This window comes from Cupressus sempervirens, chromosome 10 (genome assembly GCF_028749045.1).
Source record: "Cupressus sempervirens isolate cs-2001-9-10 chromosome 10, ASM2874904v1, whole genome shotgun sequence".
NCBI classification, from domain to species: Eukaryota; Viridiplantae; Streptophyta; class Pinopsida; order Cupressales; family Cupressaceae; genus Cupressus; species Cupressus sempervirens.
This window is the reverse complement of record NC_143127.1, coordinates 164,790,619-164,796,618: the sequence shown is the minus strand read 5'-3', so window position 1 is coordinate 164,796,618 and position 6,000 is coordinate 164,790,619.

Below are 6,000 nucleotides of genomic sequence, written 5' to 3'. Positions count from 1 at the left end.
AGACATTCACTGCACTCTTTATTGATGCACATTTACATCCATGGCTCCATGATGTGGTTTTGGTAGATCTATTATAATTGTGGATATTTCCTACATTTGTTACCATTATTTCAAGTTCAACATCATCAACATACAACCATTGCAAATCCTTATTGGTAATAGTTTCTACTAGTAAGGTGGATACTTACATTTGTCTTGCTTTATTTGACATAATTGCATTTCAATTTCAAGGTTGATTTCTCAATCTAGGACTTGACCAAGTAAATCCCTCATCCACCCAAAACAAAACAAAAAAAAAAAGATTTTATGTGTGCGAGAGCTGGATAGTAAAATGGCAACCACAGATTTGAAAAATGTTCACTAAACCATTTATGAAGAAGTTGAGTTAAAGTTGTTAGAATCTCTTAGAAACATGGTAGATTCATCATAATATGTTTGGGAACATGATGAATTGGTCGATGCCTTCTTGAGGCCTTGAGAAAAGTAATATTTTCTACATTTTATGTTGTGATTGCAAATTTGTAGTTGGAAGTTCCCTCACAATTTTAGATCCACAATTTTCAAAGTGAAAAAACATATTCCTCTACACATTTCAAGCTAAGTAATTTATCATTTATTTAATCATTTAGTCTATACATATCATAATTGGGTTAATTGCTTACATTTAGCACCTGGACCTATCTTACACTTCTGATTAAATCAATTAGCTCAGTTACACATTTGCCTTTTCATATCTTTAATTAAAACCTACATTACATGCAAGAGGACTTGTGTGAACACTTCTTTGATGTAGTTTGGGTTTAGTATTAGCATCCATTTATCTCCTTGAGTTTTTCTAATCTAACTTGGATTATTTTGAGATTTATATCTGGAAGGACCTCTTTCTCTTGTAAGTTAATGAATTTATCTCATCTAATTGACATTATTAAATTCATTACATATATTTTTCCTCTAAACAGGACCATAAATACTACCAACATAAATTTATAGTTTAGATTTGATGCTTTTGACCATTCCTATCATCTAGTTATTGTTGTTGTTGATCTGGGTGAAGGATACTCATCTAGGATTTGAAATGATGGTTGTACCACCAAAGGCCCCTTCTACATCAACACCTAAGATTTTCCATAGTCCTAACTTCTTTTGTAGATTGTCCAAATCACCTAATTTTTTTTTTCCTTGGATTATTAATTGGTTTGGTTTATATTTAGAGATAAATTGTTTTAGGAGTCTTTGTTTGTTAGCGGCATTTAAGCCCCTAACATTTCATGATAATGTTTACATGGCACTATGGGAGGGTGCTTCCCCCTCCTCACATCAAGTAATGAAGTTATTTTAGGTTGGTCATCAGCCTTACCATTCATTTCCTTAAGTTCTGCAAGAGATTTTCTCACTTTCATCTTAGGGATATTTGCATAATCTCAAGTAGATGTTTCAAAATTAGTAATAACAATGCTTAAATTTGTGATTTTCTCCTTTTGACTTAATTTTATCATTTCCTCTTCTAGGTTTTGATGCAATTTAAAAAAAAATCTAATTCCATGATTTTTTGAATGAACTCTTCCTTTTCTTTGTTGATTTCCTCCATATTTATACAGTCATCAATCACATTGTTATAGTAATTATTACAAAGTTTGTTAGTAATGTACTCAACCTATATGGAGTTAAGAGTTTAAATGGTTTTCTCATGTTATGTTTTATGTTTTAACTATTTGTACTTGGTCTAGGTCATAGTTTGATTCGTTCCTTTCATATTTGAAATTATAGGGATTCATAAGTGAATTATTACTAGTTATTTTTTTTTAGTTTCAATACATAAGTTTTCTTGTGTTTTGACTACATCCTTGTTAAACTTGTCAGGTGGGGTTTAGTGAGTTATCTTTTGCTTGGTTAGTTATAGCTAGGGTCTCTAAATGATTAGAGTGGTTATTTATTTCAACATTTACCTCCTTACTATTTGCTACCTGAACTTGTTTGAAGTTTTCTAAACCATTATTTGTCGTGGGGGGCATCCTATCCTCCTTGTTAACTTCATCCTCTAATTATTTTGTCATTCTATTAACCACATTTCTAATATGTAAATGCTTAATCTTTGGATGCTCTCTTCTATATTACCTCTCATTATTCTTGCTTCTTTCATAATTGTTTTCTTATTAAATATATCTAGATTAAGGTTTTGAAAGATGTTAGTAGGAGGAATTAATATGTCTAAATCAATAAGGGATACTTTTTTCTCAGCCCTATCATTCTTTTGACTATCTTCCTCCAATATTTCTCCATCATCAATATCTAATCTAATCAATGGGATATCTATTTGTTTCTACTCTCGAAGCAAAGGAGGTGCTTGGGTAATAAGAATTAATAATTTGCTTGATATTAGTTCCAAAAAGGTAGAGTTTGAGAATTTGTGTAATATGAATCAACCTTCACCTTGGAATTTAATCAAAATCTCTACTGGAAATCTAGATCTAAGATTCATGTTTCTAGTAGCTAAATTGTAAAATGAGCCCAAGCTATTTTCTTTAGATTCCTCCCTAAAGATGGCTATGTTACCAATATCTCCTTGATAGAACTTTGGTCTGAGTACATATAGTGATCTCTTGGTTATGATTTTAATCGGTTTAGAAACATAGTATCATTCCTTATGTTTATTAAAAACTTAACCATGGGTGTGTCCATTTGTAAAAACCTATTTGGGAATTAAAGTCAAGAAATTTTTTTTGGATTGAAGTTTGAATGTCATTAGAAGAATGTTATGCAATTACCTTCATAAAAAGATATTGGGTCTTTTAATGATGTTTGTTTGAAAGACTCCATTTTAAAATCAAGATAAAGCAAATTGTTAGCAAGAATGACTACACTTACCTGGCTTCTAAAGCCTTCTTTCATCCATCTGACAATGCCAATCATGGAGGAGGAAGGGTCAACCCAAAATGCATATAGGCCTTTTTTCCCTACGATGCTAGATTCCTTCCGTGTATATCTGGCTCATGATAAATGTTGAGAGGTTATTTTCCATTCCCCTATGGCTATTACTAGTATATGGATGCTTTTGCATTTTAAGCACTGGAGATATGTAGATTTGGGTGGAATCTTATTCGAACCCTAGAATTTTAACTTCCTTCTTAAAGGTTTTTTTACTTGGGGCTAACAATTCCTTGCTTACCAGACTTTTTTTGCAACTTGGTAAGGGTTTATCTCCTCAAAGTGATTCAGTAGAGGGTTTGGATGAAGGATTTTGTAATGATAATTTAGGGTTACATGGCATGGTGGGGTTTGGATAATATGAGGGTAGGTGGTCAAACTACTTCTAGGGTTAATTTTGAGTGGGGGATCCAATTTCTACCCTAATTGGAGTTGAATAGCTCTAGAGGCAAAGCTAGGAGTCAAGGATGTAAGGAAGATGACCCAAATCCTTTTATTGTTGCTTGATGTGTCCTTGGATATCTTAGTTTTAGTGCTTGGGAATCTTCTCTTCATCTGTAATTCGTTGATGGTTGGCTTTGAAGAGGAAGATGAAAGGTGGGACAAAGTTCTTTATTTGGGAACAATTTTTTCCAAGGGTTGAAGGGTGGGCATATAGAGGGGTCATGATCTCTATCTTTCTGCGGTTCTCCTCATTCTTGCAAATCCTTTGAAGTTGCAAACTGGTTTGCTATGCAAATGGGATTGCCTACTTACTAGGGTTTTGTTGGAGTGTCTGTCTTAGAAAAATAATTTATTTTTTCTTTTTTCTTTTATGACTTGGACATTATGCGCTTTGACAAAATTTGCAAATTTTGTCATTTTCAATTTACAAAATTTGATCAATATAAGACTTTTGAAATTTTCCTAGTGAAACACATTTAAAATCATAAATACTAGTTTAATTAGACCTTATTCAAGTCATATAAGTATTTATTTCTCTTATTAAATTTTATCTAATAAATGTATTTTTTTGTATAAAATTACATACAAACTAATAATCTTATTATTACTAAAAGAGTTTATTAAAATAATTCAACAATATTTATAAGTATAGAAATGTAAAATTAATATTATAAAAAATTAAGTATTTTTATAATTAAAAATATTAAGAGAAAAAGATATTTGGTAAGTGATTATTATAAGGTGTGTAGGTTAGGATATAATTCTTACACTAATCAAGTAACTATTTTTCCATTAATCTATTTTTTTCTAAAGCTTCGATTTTTTTATTAATTAAATATATTATATAAATCACTTTTCTTATTACATTTTTTATGGCAAGATTTTTGGGAATTATTTATTTATTTTTAAATGAATTATTTGATTTACATGGGCACCACCAAATCAATTTACAATGTAGTGTTGAATTTTGTATATAAATATTAAATTTAACTAAATATAGTTAATATTTTAAACTACTAAATTGGATATGGATATAATTTTTATTACATTGTTTTTTTCGTAAATGAAATAATTGATTACTAACACACTTATTTTCTAAGAATATATGTTCAATTTATTTAAATTATTAAATAATGTATCAAACTTAATAATGTGAAAAGGCTACTGTATGAAAATAATTTTTTTTCACAATCATAAAGAAGAACCGATGAATTGATTTCAATTCTTGATTGTGAATGATGATTGATTGATGCTTTAATGTTTAATTGAATCTAGCTGAATGTATAAGTATTCTCTTGTAAGAACTGATAAAAAGAAAACAAAAAACAAAAAAAAAAGGAAAATGCCCAACTTTTATTTTATTTATGCTAGGTAACTTTCACTCGAAATATTTGATTTTTGAATGTGATGTGCTTTCTTCTTAAAGTAGGTCCCATGCTTAACTTTTCAAAGCATAATTTGTAGAACCAATTACTCCATGCATCAAAGATGACATTAGAGGGAAATACATAAAAGATAAACAAATGACACAAAAGTACAAAATAGATAAATACAAAAAAAGTGATAGTGCATAATTTAATAAATAAAATTATGTTAAATTAAATAATGAGAAAAAAGACTTCATTAGTCCACACCAAGCCAAATTTATTTAGATCCACAATCTAGAGTAGACCTAACATTTTCTAGGTTAAGTGGGTTAACCGTGCAAATAAGAGGACATAAATTACAATGAGATTATGTTTGCTATTATGTGTCTTCAAAGTGAATGTGTTCCTTATATGTTTTTTTTTAATATTTAATTAAAATTTCTTTTTTGAAAAGTTAAATTAACAAAGGTATATAGTGATAGGATGTAGAATAGAAAATATAGTAAGAAATATGCGTCATACAATATTTTTGTATTGATAAAATTTGTAGTTTTGAGAGATACTAATTAGTATTAATTTAGTGTTTTCAATAAAATAGTGAGTTTAAGAATGACATAAAATCATATATCTAAGTGAAATTTTGTATTTACATTTTATTTTGTTAAGTTAAAGATAAATCATTGTAATGTATTAAAAAATAAAATGCTTGGAACTTAGTAGTAGAGTGAAGAATGACATATTTTTTACTTTAATTTAAATTTCATCATTATGATGTGATATCTTGAAAAATAACATTAAGATATAGTGTTTCCTAAGCATTGTGCAGATTGAAAACATTAATCACTACTTAATATAATGAAGACACACATGATTTCTTCCCTAAATGCTATTTTCAGCTATTATTTTTAAAACTTTTTTTTAAATTTTAAGAATAACTACTTTTTCTATAGTTAAAAAAAAAAAAATTAGATAGAACCGCATACAAGAACATGGGTTAATAAACATTGTGATGTGAATATCAGGATTTAACTGTGTGATTTTTGAGTCAAACTCGATGACCCATGTTTCATGAGTAGTGATTCAACATGAATCCATCTCTCATGAGAATAAATGAAACACTTAGCACTCATTGGATCTAGGTGATGCTCACAGGGGTGAAGCACCGGGACTTCCCGGGAGGTCACCCATCCCAGTACTACTCCAGCCTGAGCGCGCTTAACTACGGAGTTTCCTCCACAATTAAACCCAAAGCTTGCAACCCCAT